This window comes from Phyllostomus hastatus, unplaced genomic scaffold (assembly GCF_019186645.2).
Source record: "Phyllostomus hastatus isolate PE091 unplaced genomic scaffold, TTU_PhHast_1.1 phas_scaffold_93, whole genome shotgun sequence".
Taxonomy (NCBI): Eukaryota; Metazoa; Chordata; class Mammalia; order Chiroptera; family Phyllostomidae; genus Phyllostomus; species Phyllostomus hastatus.
Window position 1 is genome coordinate 24127115 of NW_025334042.1, and position 16437 is coordinate 24143551.

The 16437-nt window shown below is 38.9% G+C and overlaps 1 protein-coding gene across 4 annotated transcripts in view; it reads left to right on the forward strand.

Moving 5' to 3' along the window:
* SLC38A4 (solute carrier family 38 member 4) overlaps nucleotides 1-16437 on the forward strand; it is a 66780-nt gene that overhangs the window by 18990 nt on the left and 31353 nt on the right. Inside the window, exons 1-2 of one of the 4 annotated variants that reach the window (XM_045829606.1) lie at nucleotides 9291-9351; nucleotides 15263-15378. The exons of 2 other annotated variants lie outside the window; for them this stretch is intronic. The gene's annotated coding sequence lies outside the window, so the exon portion shown is untranslated. Of the gene's footprint in view, nucleotides 1-9221; nucleotides 9352-15262; nucleotides 15379-16437 lie in introns of those variants that run through there. One more of the 4 variants, XM_045829605.1, reaches the window with a different exon arrangement.

Sequence of the window (16437 nt, forward strand, 5' to 3'; positions counted from 1 at the left end):
GTATTTAAGAGATGTGAAAATGGAAGGTGCCCATTAATCATGCAGTCCTATTTGATCAACAAGCTACCTCAAAGAGAGCCAGTCTTTCATTTATATTTCCAGTTTATCCATGGACTAACTCATGATGATTAAAAGGGTCTTACATTTGAATCAATTATGATTAGATCAAAATTACGTGGCTGGCCAATTTAAAAAGGAGTACTAAAATGTTCAGCAGTATGAAATCCTAGAATGTAAGCATAATGTAGGTCACTTACTTTGGCATTTAGAAAATGTGCTTGGGTACACCTCTGACTCTTCATGTTTTGTCAATTTGACTGAAAAGAAAAATAACCCATAGAAAGTCGAACCAAATCCTCCCAAATCTACCAGTACATTTGCATGTTTAAACACTGGCTCTGAGGACAAGTTCAGGGGTAAATATGTACCATGGTGCTGCTCAACTTCACAGTTTGGTTAATGTTAAACAAACACATATTGCACTCAATGTCTCATTACGTAGTTGTTTTCTGAGATTCCATGGGTCAGGGTCAAAGTCTGTCGTTCTTCTAGCTTTCCTGCAGCACTAATCAATAGTTTAACAAGTGAAATAATGGTTTAATGAACAGTGACAATATACTTCCAAAGCAAAAGGCATTGAGACTAATTTAATCCTATGACCAATTTTGCTAATGTCATATTGCCCTTATGAATGAATGGTAATAAAAATACCTTTTATGTTTATCATGCTTACATACCCCTTATCTCTTTTAAACCTCAAAGTAATTTTGTATAATGGTTTATATTAGATCCAATTTGAAAGAGAAAACTGAGTTTCAGAATATTTACTTTACTTTACTGTCTCAACAAAGACTTACTGAATCTCTACCATAATTAGGTTTTGACATTAGAGACAATTCCCTAAATATACACGTCTAACAAATACTTACATCATGTTTACTATGTGCTAGACATTCTTCTAAGTGCTCTACAAATATTAGCTTAGTTAATCCTCATAATAGCAGTGTGAGGTGGGAACTATTATTATCTTCTTTTTACAGATGAGGAAACTGAGGCATGGAGATGGAAACAACTTGCCCCAAAACAGATAATAAGTGACCGGAATCAGGCTTAAGTAAGTCTAGGCACTTGAGCTCCAGGATCTATTACCAGTTGACCCTGTGCTATACTGAATAAGGCATGGTGTCTTTAGAATAATTGGGGAGATGAAACCAGTCAGATGAAGCAGAGCCAGGTATTTGGAGTAGAAGGGAAGTCTACAGACATGGAAACACTCGTGGCCATCCTTCTGGACACACAGTAGGTGTTCAGTGGTTGCTTGCTTAGTTGACCGAAACAGGAAAGGGAAAGAAAAAAAGACCAATGACATTTCAGTCCATTCACCTTTTAACTTTGGTGAACATTTCTATGAGGAAAATTAGTGAAATTGAAATATTTAGAATCATAATTTTATGACAACATATTAGAATTGTATGTCTAATGAGTCTCTATTGGACACTTTGCTGTTTCTTTGATTGCTATTAAGTTTAGATACCAATGATTTACATTTCTAGGTTTTATAGTCCAAACAGTGGCAAAAGAAGCTCCACCTGAAGAAGGAAATAACTATTTTGCCAGTTTGAACTCTATGGTGTTTATAGTGTATTTTTGGCACATTGTAGATACTGAATAAATGAATGAGTAAATTTCATTTCCTCCTCCCAATGGTCTTGTTATAGCCCAGGAATTGTGTGCTCTCTATACATGAGAAAATGAAGGCCCAGGGAGTTCACCCAGTTATTGAACTAAAGCAGTTTTTATTGCCTTTCTTGCCTTAACCCTTAACCATAAAGCCTGGCACATAGGGGTTCAATAATATTTACTGAATGAATAAATGAGGATGACTCCTTATTATGCTATACTAAAAATTGACTGTCTCACAACATTATGAAAAAATATTGAGGCTCTAAGTATACTTTAAAATCTCCATTTTCCTCAACCATATTTTGAGATCTATTAGAGTACCTCTTGCTGATGAGGAAAAAACAACGCATCCTTCCAGAACAAACTGGACATACACAATTTTATGTAGACTCTAAGTAGCTCATAAGTGCTCATTTAGAACTGAAGACGTTTTAAGAGAGTTGACTGTTCTGGTCCAGAGGCCCACAGCATTCTCACTAAAAATAGAGATGTAGCTAGTGGCTAACATCTTAGATTGATTAACAACTGTTATAAAACCTAAGAGAGGAACTCTTTGGTTTTATTGTTCTTGTTTTTTAATAACATTTATTGCTTTTCTCAGAAGGAAAGTAATTCATGCTTTTTAAAGCTTATTTGGCAAATATAGGTGAGAAAACATAAAAATTATCTGCATTTCCACAATCTGGAAATAACCACTATTCATATTTTGAGTTTTTCAGTTATTTTTCCTTTGCAAATGTTTTTATATATCATATGCATAATTAAAAAAACATGGGGATCATATTACTATTAGATTTTGTATCTTGTTTTGAAAACCTTACTATAATTATAATTTTGCCATGTCCTTATTATTCTTTGACTATTCTTTAAATACATGGTTGCTAATTACTGCTTAGTATCCCGGGAAGGCAGCCCTCTACAAAGGGACTGATGGCTCCTGCATGCACCACGAGCATTTACTTCACCATCTCACACTTGTCTCTGGGCATGAGAAAGAACTACTGCGTTGTAACATAAGGCAGGATCTACCAATCAGAATATTTATTAGAATGTTACTTGTTGCAACCCTTACATAAGTCCTAAAGAATTGTTTTGGAGGCACAGTACCTTTAATAAAAACTTTCATTTATTCAGAATTTATAGGGTACCTCCAATGAGCCAGTCATGGCCTACTGTTTAACCAGGGTAAACAGACAAAAGAGATTGTTCACCACTAATCTAAATTGGCTGTCTGGAATACTTGAGTCCACCCCAAACCTACTAAATATACCTTCTGCCTGAATGTGCCCCCTGCTCTTGTCCTCCTGAATGAGGTCAAGACATTTACTTTTTCTGAGTCAGTTTTCCTACCTTTAAAGAGAGAGTGGTGCTACCACCTTTTTACCCAGCCCTCCAGGAATTATAATTCCTAACTCATGCAACCCATAAAGAACAAGAAAAACTCAGTTAATCTAGTCATGCTGGCGATGCTAACTCTCGTAGCAAAGTGCCCTGTGGGAGCCCAGCCCTGGAGCTGCTCACAGCTCAGCTGGAGAGGGAAGTACCCCACACATTCACTGAGGAGACCTGACTCGGGAAATCCTTCTTTGCAGTCACCACAAAGTCCATTAGGAAATGTTAATGTCCATTTTATGTATATGAACTTTCTGTTACATATCTTGCTCTGCTCAAATTCCTTGAATTTAACCACACGCATTCCTTATTTCAACATGCTGAATAGGATACTGCACAGGCAGCCTAGCACATCCCCCATTACGAGGGACACGATTCTTTTGCAGCACAGATTTGCGTTATTGCCTTTTAGGAGAGCCCTCCCCATTACAGAGCCTGCTGGGTACCCTTCTCTCTCTCTTGTGCCCTGTCTCATCCCAGCCTAGCCACTCAGCCTGTTGGGTCACAGTTCAAGATACTGTGGGAGTCCGAATTCAAGGAAGATGACAGATTTACGAAGTGCAATCACTGATGAACTTACAAAAATCAAAATGCATAGACATTGTTCTGGAAGGGAATTTGTTTTTGAAGGAAAGGAATGGGTAGTACTATGAAAGAAAGCAGTGGAAATTAATGTGCTGTGGTCCCAAAAGAATGTAATTTTTTAAAAAATCATCAGTTGCTATTATGAATTAGAAAGGCAGTCAGCTCAACTTAGCACTGTATTAATATTGCATTTTATACAAAGAACTTAAATTAACGAGGTGAGTTAGCTGTTTAGGAATTGTTGTTATAGTAATCATTATAATCATGCATTTCCTAGCGGTGCTGTTTTCTCAAGTAGGCATTTTAAATGGTAGGAATCACTCTTTCGGTCAAACTTCTAAAAGCTCTAATTTATCATTTAGAGGAGTATGTTAGTTACTTTAGTGGCACTCAGTCATAAGCCTTACGGACTTTGGTTTCCTTCTTTACCATGACCTATCCGCTTAGCCAGGAATGAACTAGAGGTACTCTTTCCTCTGCATCCTTTCAATGTGGGATCAAGAAATGAAACTGACCACAAGGCTTTGAGTTGCTTGAAAAGGGAAAGGCAGAGAACAAACCTTCATCGACAACATGAGCTGTCCCCTGTTTTGTTTTGTTGTGTTTTCAGCTGAGGCTAAAAGGAATTTTCTATTTAGGTCTGTGGCAAAGTCAGTGGGTTTGTCAACTAGCACCAAACTTGTTTGCTAATTTTGCAACATAGTAATTGACTATTCAAACATTTCTCAAATGTACCATTGTATAACTGTAAAAGTGGTGTGGGCTGGGCTAAGGAGAGGGGGTTGCCATCCACTGAGGGCTCTGTCCTCAGCCCACCTGGGTCACTGCCTTTCTCTTAGGGAAGTTTTTAGAACAGAAAAACAGGGCCTCTCCCAGGGGCCTGGACAAGGAAGCCCTTTGGGGCCTCACATTTAGGAGGGTCCCAAATATAGACTTTTTGAAGTTATTATCCAATGAGGTTATTCATAAAGTCATTTATGTTGCGTGTGTGTTAAGGTGTTGTTTTGTTAAATGGAATCATTACAAATGTACTACAATGTAATAATCCTGTTTGGGATTTTTGATTATGTAAATGGAGGTTAATAATTAATAATCATGAAAAGAGATACCTGTCAGCATAGTTAAGCTTTCACCACTCGGTAGGTGATGTAGTAACACGAGTATGTAAGCACTCAATTCACTTTCAGAATAACATGGGATTCTGCTTTTTGAATGATTTATGAAGATTTCTGTAATATTTCTGTATGGATCTTCTCCTCCTCCTCCCCTTCTTCTCTTCCACTTCCTTCTCCTTTTTTGGGGGGGGGGCATGTATCCATATTAAGAGAGATAAAATAAAGGATTTGGAGTGCCAGAGCATGACGTCAAAAATGGTCACAAATTCTCTTCATCACTGGAAGCCTGAAGCCCAAAAGCCAAAGGGCAAACCCTACATTAAAAAGAAATAATTAAAATCTTGTTCTTCACTGCAGTTGTGCCAGTGTCTCTCGTCTTTAGGAATGGCTTGATAAGCCAGACAGGTGTTTACCTCCAGTACCATAAAAAAGAGTTGGATCAATGTAAATGCTTTTTATATTTGGAGGCGGTAATATCGACTGTAGGATGATGATAGGTATATAACCTTGGGACTTTGTTTACCTTATTAGATTCTGAGTTTACAACTCTGAGGCTGGAAATGATTAGGGCTAACTAACTCTTCTTGGGAAATAAGGCATCATAAAAACAGTGTAGTACAGAAAGGTTAAAAAGAAATAGAAAAAAGAAAAAATGTAGGTGACCAAAAGGGAATTTAAAGTGGGAGAGAGAGAGAGAAAAGCAAGTCAATGCAGGTACAAAAGCAATGTAAAATTATTAAAAATAAGATAATCTGGTTTCTCAGTTACCACTGTTTTCTTCTAATTTGGCTATAACCAGATTTCATTTCCAAGTATTATTTTGTCCTATGACTAAAATTAGAAATTTGGGGGCAGTCTTGATTAGAACAAGAGGTTATCGTTCCCAGTGTCCTTGCAAAAGGCCACAACGGTCTGGCTAAGGGATTTTTTTTTAAATTGTTGACCAATTTTGACTTGAATCCAGCTGGCACTTTCTCTTTGAGGACATCACTGAGGGTAGACATTTTAAACAAGACGATCAGTGATTTTTAAATATGGACATAAGTATGATCTGAATCACTTAATTTCTTTTGAGCCAACAATCTTGTGCATTCAGTAGGTAATATACTGGAACACACATTCTAGGACCTTCTCTGTACTATTGGAAAATGATAGCCACAGGTTGCTGAAAGGGGTGCTGGAGGGCATGAATTACCTACCACCATACATTCTTTCTATGTAAATAAAAATGAAGATTTTATTGCAAGTTTTGTTTCTCATTGAATGGAGCATATAACATTTTTTTAAAACTTTAAAAAAATTTTTAAAGATTTTTAAAAAGAGTTTATTTATTTATTTTTAGAGAGGGAAGGGAGGGAGAAAGAGAGAGAGAGAGAAACATCAATGTGTGGTTGCTGGGGGCTGTGGCCTGCAACCCAGGCATGTGCCCTGACCGGGAATCAAACCTACGATGCCTTGGTTTGCAGCCCACACTCAATCCACTGAGCTACGCCAGCCAGGAGCATATAACATTTTTTAATAGAATGTATTATTAGCTAGTGAAAGTGATAAATAGAAACAGTAGTACAAGAAAGAGTCAAACTATCACTGACCCCGAATCAAATCCTTTCCTTTGGCCTTTTCTTCTGCCATCTATTCTCAGACAGACAAATACCGCCAAAGCCAAACTATCAGAAAACCTCCTCGCTGTCCTTGTCCCGACCTCCATCTCTACCCCAGGATCCCAATTGTATTCCTTACCTACTGATGTTCTGATTTCCTTTAGAAGCTTTCCAGAGTTCCCCATCAGTAAAAATCTGGGTTTCCTAGTCTGAATGCCTTTTACAGTCTGGACGATTCCACTCTGCTCTATTTTGCCCCAGAAAGTCTCCACAGCAGCCAGGATGCTTCTCTGTGCTGCCAGAATATGTTTTTAGCATGTTTACATTTTCCCTCCAGGATTTCTCTCCATTTCCTCTCAACCTATTGGAATCTCACCTGGACTTCGAGGCTCTCCTCAAGGTACATGGGCTCCCTGAAGGCTTCCCGGATGGCCTCAGCTCCCTGGCACTCTTTTGAAGTCTTGGGGCACATTGTGCCATTCTGCTAACATTAATCATGTGGCAGTCTGAAAAGCTAGGTGTCCCTTCACATGGACCTCTCCTACGCTGGCCACCCCTCTGTGCCCTCCGTAGACCAAGTCTTATGTACCCCTTCTCAGTGGCACTTACAGGAATTCCTTATGTGAAGGATCAGTTAAAGGGTCACCTCATCACTCAGACTTCCTTACTCACTGCCCACGTATTTTTCATTTTGTGAAGTCAATACATATTCTGGTCCATTACCTTTCTATAGTGATACTTGAACCAAATCAGAGCCCCACTAAATATGTGGCATTTGCCATGTTTTAAACATCAAAAGAGTGTGTACCTATTACCAACAGTCTATGAAATCACATTCTGGTATGATTTTAAGAAACATTCTGAACACTAAACTATAATGTTTAAGTCCGTGCTTTCCTCATTCGAGGAAAGTTACTATGAGTGTTGTCAAGACCAGACCACACATTTCTTCATTAGTTTCGGCATGTCCGTACATGTCAAATATCTAGGGAAGACAGTCAAACAAAAGCAAGTTCCTAAACTATTTTAATTCAGCTGACTTTTGTCAAATTAGTTTTCATATGTGTATATCTGATTTTGGGGTCAACGTTAGGAAACTTGTATGGTAAGAATTTTGCAACTAGGGCAGGTTCAAAAGAAATATAAGACCCTTCATAGAAGTCTCTTATGTATGCTTCTTATTTTAATCCAACGTGTGAATTTACTGTGATTTTTAGTACACTTAAAGAATATCAGAATTATAAGGAATACAAAACTGTAAAATTTTAAAGAGGTAAAACTTTAGGTATTTATATGTTTATTATCTCTACCCTATTTTATATGAAGATATCATATTACAAAATTCATGTTTTGCAGTAGATTCATTCTTTTTCAGTTGACCCACTATCAGGTGGGATTTTATTAGGATACAGGTATTTAATTCTCTAACAATTATTTCAGGGTTTTGCTTGCTTAATCTTATACTCATCTGGTAACTCTGCAAACAGAACGAAATTGTAAATTGAAAAGATCACAATTAAATGACAAAAAAAATTTGTAAAGATATATTATTCAAGTTTCCCTGAAATTAAAATAGTATATTTATTGTTATTTTTCCTTAGACAATAATAATTTTCATTTGATAAAGGGAAAAAAAACACAGGCTAACTCTGAAAAACAAAGGACAAGTCTCTAAAATACAAATAAAAAAATGTATCATATTAAAGTTAATAGACCAAATGGGCACATTTGATAAGGAAAGGAAAAATGAGTAACTGAACATCTTATTTAATGTTTAATGTTTTTCATGAACTTAAGAATTTTTACTCCAAGAACAATGTTTAATTGGTTTTTCTAGAACCAGGGAATTAACACACTGCTATGATCTAGCATTTCTGCTGATAGCTTCCCATATTGCTCATTCATGTTAAAAAAGCTGATTTTCAGTATTTAAATTTTCAATTTTAAAAACTGAAAATGTATAGAAGATTTTAAAAATTTTTAATCTTTACCTGAGGATATGGTTTTTAAAAAATTGATTTGAGGGAGAGAGAGAAAGAGGAAAACACTGGTGTGAGAGAAACATTAACTGATTTCCCCCCCCACACACACCCCCAACTAAGGATCAAATCTGCAACCTAGGTAGGTGCCCCCACCGGGATTGAACCCACAACCTACTGGTGTATAGAACGATGCTCCACCCAACTGAGCCACCTGGCCAGGCGAAATATATAAAGGTTTTCCATAAAGAAAGATATACACATTTTAATTCTTTCTCTGATATGTGGAAAGCCAAGTAGATTTTTTTTTTTGAAAGGGGGAAAATATCTGTTTAAAAATTCCTTAAAACCTCCAAAAAGAGTTTTGCTTACTCAGCACACTTGCTCTCGCATGGCAGCCGTGTGACTGGGCTTATGACTTTGACCTCACAGCACCTGGAGCAACTTGGTACCATTTGGAAGTGCCTGTCCTTCTACAACATTTTCTCTAAATAAGTCAACAAGTCAAAAGAAAATAAATCTTCTGCTGTATAATTAATATTTTCTATGCATCCTGATTGTAATATTTCACTTAACAGTCTAACTCCATAGCTATTATTAGTGTGTTCTTTTACCCTGACTTCAGTTCATAAACCTGTGGGAATGTGTAGAGCCTTGATACAGAATGACACTGATCAAGGCAGAATGTTCAGTGAGTATTTTATTGAATAAAAGCCAAAATCCTAAGAGCAAATAGAAATTGGTGTAACTGATGTTTAATCCAAGTGAAAAACAGTCAACTGACTTAGCTTTTCTTTTTTCTGAAAGCTGACGCAAGTTGGACCAAGGGCGGTGTTGGGGCGAGGTGGTGGTGGTGATTGGCCTATCTCCTTCACGCCCACTGGCCTTTAAATCAATGTCTAGATGCCCAAAGGTTCACAGAAGTCAGCTCTGTTTCAGGGTTCTGTCATTCTAAACAATTCTGGAAAGACTCCCAGGACTGGATGAATAGTTAAGGTAAAGCTGTTTTTCCATGAATATGTGCAGTGTTAAAATAGCGTTTTTTTCTTGTTTTTATGGTGTTAATTGTTTATTTTTTATAAGTTAAAAAGTTTGAAAATAGTATCTGGGTAATTTTTTCTCATTAAAAAAAGGATCAGTTTAATATAATGTCAGACATTGAAATTGTTTACCCAGATCCTGATTGCAGTTTTCTTTCACTGATGATGTTAGGTTTGAGCCTAAAATCAGAACAGTGGATAACGGGAATGGAAATTACATTTTAAAACCAGCAGGTAACAAGGGTTCAGTTCTTTGTATCTCTCAGTTAATTGTTGAATAGAGTGAAGGGTTGATATAATTGGTCTTAGGGAAAAATATATAAAGTTTTAGAAGTACATTCTCAATTTATAACTTTGAAGATTTTCTTTAGCTTGAAAACAAAAAAAGTCGCCAAAGAAGGGACATCACAGGCAGCAGATGGGAAAGGCTAAGGGTTTGGGCGGTGTCACCGTCAGATAAAAAAGAGACAGTTGTGTCTCACCTTGTCTTCATGTGTGCCCGTGTTCGTGGGGCATTTTTAGAGCAAATTTACTTGAAGAAACTGATACATTGAATCGAATATAAGCATAGCTTTTGATTTTGAAGAACTGAAGGGAATTGTCTAAAATTAGAACTATACTCAAATGTATTCATTAAAAAGGGGGAGAACTGTCCGTGGATTTAGGTAGCCGTACATTGGGGGCATCTTCTGGAGCGTACACTGACAGTTTTAACTAAATGTCCAGGTGATAAAGCTGAGACTGTTCTCTAACTCAGCAGGAAAATATTTTAACTGATGATGTAGGTCATGCTCATGGATGGTTGGCTGAAAGTTTTGCTTTTGACAAACTAAAGAAATTTAGGTGTGTGTTCTAGAAAACACTGCTATTTTATGGGCCAACTTCTACCAGTTGTTCAGACTTATATTTGGTAATGTTTTGGTTATTTTCTTGAGAGTCTTTATACTCCTAAGAAGTATATCAGTAACATTTAAGTACTGAGATGTAATTTTGAGGGCTAAACTCTTGAGTTTTCTTTAACCACATTGTTTAATTTGTTTTCATAAAAATAAAAAAGATACCTCCAGTGACGGTTTGCTATTGATTATATAGAATGCAGACATTTTAGAATCTACTGTATCCACAGCTCATTCTAGCTTATTAAATACCATGCATTAACATGGGCAGCATAAAGAGTTCACTGTGTTAATATCACACATGTTACATATCCCTGTACGTTTTTGGAAACTACTGTTTGGGGAAATAGGAACTAAAATTTAAGCAGGAATTTCAGATGTTTCTTGATGTTTAAGATGACTAGAGAATCCTTGTCTTCTAAGAGCAGAGGTGGAAAGTCTGTAAGCAAAATAGCATATTCAGATTTTATGAATAGTTCTTTATACCTCCTCAGGTGTTTGCTTTAATTCTTATATGAACAAGTATGTAATCTTCTTAGCAAAGGGAAAAGACCTCACTATGGGGTGCCCCTCAACTGACTGTGGTGAGTGCTTTTATGAAAATCAGTATCTGTGAGAAATCATGTCGGAGACTAACAAACCATCCGACTATCAATGTGCTACTAGGATGACACTGTTTGGGAAATAGTTTAAGAGAATTTAATATAAAAATAATATGAGGTTGATTTCATCGTCAAAGCTATGTTTATTTATCTCAGATATGTTTTGTGTGTGAGTTTAAATCTCTTCCTTGGATCCAAGGTAGTTTGCCTGTTAGGAGTTGCATGACCAGCTACTTGCTGCTTGCTCAACCAAAAGATAATGGACACATGAAGCTATCTGCTACCCTCACCCAGGTTGCAGAGTGGATGTGCCGGAACTGGGTTGGTGTGAAAGAAAAACAGATAGGGATGGCAGGAAGCGCTCTGACGTGTTAGCTCCCTGTCTACCTCCACCTGTCACATATACCAAGTGTGGCAGTAGCTAACTAGGGAAGGTCACAGCTAACTAGGGAAGGTCATGACTTTTGCCTCTTGGCTCAAGGGCAGGTTTGCTTTCCAGATTTGATGTTCTTCTTTGAACATCCTAAGTAAGAAATTGAGAAATTTGCTTTTTTTCAGAGTCTTCTATCCCGAATTTCTTAGGTACTTATTCAAAGAACAAGGCATTCTAGTGTTTAAAAAACTAGAATTTGGGTGTTAGAAATCAGCCAGGTATGTTATTTAGGCATCTCTTAATAAATGTGATGAAACAAAGTCTCGTACTGCTAATAATATTCTAAGTACTTTTGTTTCACGTTTTGATTTTGTATCTTCATGAATGAGTGAATTCGAGCAACAGTGCAAAAGACAGCCGCACTGAGGCACCCAGTTTGTTTCTGCGAAACGCCTCCCTATCACAGAGCAGTTTAACTCCATGGGAAAGAAAGGCTAGACCACACGAAGTTCTGTCAAATCAAATCTGATTTTTATGTTAGGATAATTTTGAACATTCATTGTGCAACAAAACTGCTGTTTCTCTGGTAATAAGAAGAAAACTTTACATTTCATTTTGCAATGTTAACCTATCAGTGAATAACAAGGATGCATACTGGCATCTATAAAGAAAATCACATAAAGATGCATTGGGTTTAGTGGAATATAACACCAGGCACTGCGCTAGTCGCTGAGATTACATACGAGCCTACAAACTGGCCATCCGCTTCCACTTGCATGCAGCTTTCTGCCTAGTGGAAGAGACACTTCTTTATCAAATAAGCACAACTAAAAGTCTAAGTGCGAAGCGTGACAAGTACTGTGAGGCAGGGGAGAACAGGCTGTGAGAACGTGTAACGGGGGCGTCAGTTTTCAGGGTGGGGCCTCTCTGACCATGTGACATTTAAAAATGTTTAGGTTCTTTTGGTTGACTTTGGGGGACCCCCGAGTTGAGAATGTGAGGCAGAGCACTCCAGGCAGAGCGGACAGCGTGGTCCAAGGCCCTGACGGGGCCATGGGGAAATGAGAGGGGGCCAGCTACCCAGTGAGTGAGGGCAGGTGCGGCTCAGCCTGGGCCTCAGGGCTGTGTCTGGGTTAAAGCACGTGCAGCCTCACAGCATGTCAGGGGATTTGACTACACTGAAAAAAGTTGTGAGAAAATTATTTTAGGGCCTTGAGCAGGTGGTCATTTGGCAGAACAATAATGGTCATGGAGAAAGAAGTAAATGAATTTTAAATAAATACTGAAAAAGGACTGACAGGATTCAGAGACAGACTGGATCTGGGAAGAGGGGTTCCGGGTAGAGGGCGAGCGGCGTCAGCACTGGCAGCCAGGCTCCTCTCGTGAGCGGTGGGTGAGTGGACGTCTGTGCACTGAGACACAGGGAGCTGCAGAGGGATCTGTGCCTGTGGAAACCACGTTGTGCAATATGCTATACACAGTATCCTATTCTGTTATTGTGTTTTTCATTCTCAGTGTTTGCCAGCATCATTCTTTTCTCACCTCCCCATGCAGTGAATCATTGATTAGTTCAATAAGTATCTATTCAGAGAAAAAAGTCAAAGTGTAAATTATGTTGTAAAAGTTTGTTCAAAAATCCGTTTTCTCTACTAAACAGAGTTCATCCGGTGCAAGGATTCTGTCTTATTCATGCTTTATCTTTCATAGTGTCTGGTTCATGTTTCATTATCAATATGTATTGAATGAATGAATAGATACCACCTGTAAAATACTTCTCCACTGGAGAAGAATTCCGTGACTAATCATGAGATTAAGTTTTAGCAGTTATGATACAGTATAAATTCTTCAAAGTATGTGTTTTGAGCTGCAGGCAAATGGTTCAGAATATCTAGCTTCTCCTAATGTTCTATTATTTTAAATTGTGTTTTTAACTGTTGTTCCCTTAAAACAGATCAGTAATAGAATGTTACGAGATAAAAATATGAGCTCTGAAAATGTGTTCCAACTTTGTTGTCTCTTGACTGAGGCCAAAATTAGGATTAGGGGCCGAGGTCTTAAACCACTACATTTGGGCATATTGTTCTATTACACCACCTTAAAAGAGAGTGGAATAAATATTTTACAAATGACAAAGTAGCATAAGTTCAGGTCTCAATTTCCTTATTTGCAAAGAGGGTACCTACCTTTTTTCCCTATGTTTGTGTGGGGTTTGAGAACTGTGTAACTAATTGCCTCAGGTAAACTCTATGCATGCCTGCATATGCATGTAAAATGCTGGTTATTGGGAGAGCAAAAGGTATTTAAATTTATTAAGGGCCTACTACACGCCAAACTTTGACACACATAATATCTTCTAAACCCTCACAGCACTGCTTTGTGGTAAATGATATTTTCCTCATTTTTACATCTGGAAAGACAAATCAGTGTGAAGTTAGTTAATTTGGTCAGGATTTACCCCCGCTTTTACTCATCATCAAAGCCAGACTTCTGCTTCCCGCCTGGGCTTAGTTCCCTGCAGCAGAGACAGCAAGCCGTGCAGAGAGGGCATAGCACGGAGGCTACTTACCCTCTCCATGCCTCCACTTCCTCACCTGTGAGTCGAGGGCGGCTGGGTTGACATGATGCTCTTACCACAGTGTCTGGTGTGGAATACAGGCCACATGAGTGTTTGATATTCTTTTTTTCTAAAAAAAATTCTGGGATTAGCATGGTTTTAACACAAATGCAGTCAGTGAGTTTCCTATGAGTAAGTACAAAGTGAGAGAGGCTCCATTTGAAGTCCCCAGGACTGCCCACATGTACAGTGTGTAACTGCCTCAGGGGCTGGCTGAGTCATGTGGGGGAGGTGCAGGGGTAGCTCCAGGAAACAGGGCTGGAATGTGCAGATGGCCTGAGGTGGTATGGGACAAGGTGAGTTCCTGAAGGCTAGGCAGCTAGAACAATGAGGCAGGGAGGAGTGGAAGGAGATAAGACCAGAGAAGTAGGTGGACCACATAGAACCTTGCAGGCATGTTGAGAATTTTAGACTTTATCCTAAGAGTAAAGGGAAGACATTAAAGGGTTTTAAGCAAATGAGTGATCTAATTTTTGTTTAAAACACCACTCTGGCTGTTGTGTGAGAACTGAATAGGTGGGCAAGAGAGGATTCAAGGACATCAGTTAGGACTGTTACAGGTGATAATGTAAGAAATGATGGCAGCTTGGACAACAGTGATGGTGGAAGAAATGGAAGGAGACTAATCTAAGAGATACTTTAGTTACTTGTAAAACCAGCCAGACTTTGCAAAGGACTGGATGCTAGGGTCAAGAAAGAAAACATTGTAGCAGAAGATGGTACTTCAGGTTTGAGTAGCTGGATCAAGGGTGACAACATTCTTTGGATAGGAAACATTGGGAGAGGAAAGACCTGTCACAGTTAGATTCTGGACACATTTAATTTCAAGTGCCTTTGAGATGTGCACAGATGTGCATCCATTGGGCCACGGGACACATGGAACTGGACACCAGAGTAGAGGTCTGGGCTACAAATGAGCTTGGGGAGTCCTCGGTATATAAAGTCTTGGAAGTAGATTGGAAGAAAGGGGGCTTAGGACCTAGCCTGGAGGAATTCAGGCAATGAAACTTCAAACAAAATCACACTTTTTAAAAGAAAAGCAATTCTGAAAAATAAGAAACAGAAGTTGTAAATACTTCTGAGGAGCCAAAAAGCAGATAAAGCTGGAAAATCTGTGAAAGGGAGAAAGAACCAGGGTAAACCAGGTTATGTAGAGGGCGGACCCAGAGGGAGCCTGGGAGCAGCAGGTCAGTTTGGGCTGCCGCTTCTGCCCCTAGGATAAGGCTGTGACCTACTCTGTGAAGAAATTCTGAGAATAGATTCTAGAATGGGCATAAGGGCCTTCACAGCAGGCAAAGTGGGGTAACAAGCAGGACTAGAAGCTCTACCAAGAAGACAATGCATCACAGTGTTTTGCTGCCAGAGGAGCCTCTCTTTCCCAGAGTGCCAGCTGTGCCCAAAGAGTGGGCTCCCCGAAGGGTGCCCCACACAGAGACAATTGCAGAGAAGCCACTTCTACAGGACCTGCGAGGGAGCAACCCATCAGTGACATGAGCCTGTAAGTCTTCAGGGAAACCCTGAGCACTAGCTGTCTAAGTTAACCAATACACTCTTCATTCATAAATATGAATAGACAACCAAGGATCACTGAGAATTTAAGGAAAATCAGCAGCATGGAAGAGAAGGGCCAGAATGAACAAATAGAATAACTAACTCCATAAAAAATTACATAATTTGAGGAACAAAGGAACTCTTGAAAACTTCCAATCAATATTCTGAGAAAGAGTTGAGAAAATATTGCATCTGAAAAGAAAAGAAAACAAAACATAGGTAATATGAAAAAATAGGAAGTGGATAGGAACAAACTATTAGAAATTAAAAACCTGATTGTGAAAAATAATCAGTGAACTAGTTGAAAAATAAAATGGATACAGTTTAAACAATGTTTATCTACTCTACTCTCAATACTTCCTTCCAATGCCAAACGTGTGTGTTCTGTCCCACTCACCCATTTTCTGACACCAGCTGGGTGCCCTACGATTCAATTCAATTCTGACACTGTCTACCAGGAGTCAGTGTCAGACCCACAGGATAAGGGCTCTGTCCCACAAGACTTGCCCCACTTCAGATGCAACTGTAAGTCCTGACATCCTGTACTTTTGACCACCCAGCTATAAATCGAATTCAGAAATTTGCTAGAATTGTTCACAGAATGCCAGAAAAACAGTTTACTTATTAGATTACCAGTTTATTATAAAAAGACATAACTCAGGAACAGCCAGATGGCGGAGATGCACAGGGCAAGCTCTGAGGGAAGGGAGACAGAGCTTCCAGGCCTTCTCTGTGCTCCCTCCCAACAACTCCAGGCCTAACCCATCTGCTAGGATTTGTACAGAGGCTCCATTACTGAGGCGTGATTGATGGAATCATTGACCATTAGTGATTAACTCAACCTCCAGCCCCTTCCCTCGCCCAGGATGTTGTGGGGCATGGTGCTGACAGTTCCAACCCTCTAATCACATGGTTGATTTCCTGGGCAACCAGCCCCCATCCATAGGGGCTTTCCAAAAGTCACCTCATTAACTTGAAGTCAATAGGTTCAAAGGGGCTTGTTATG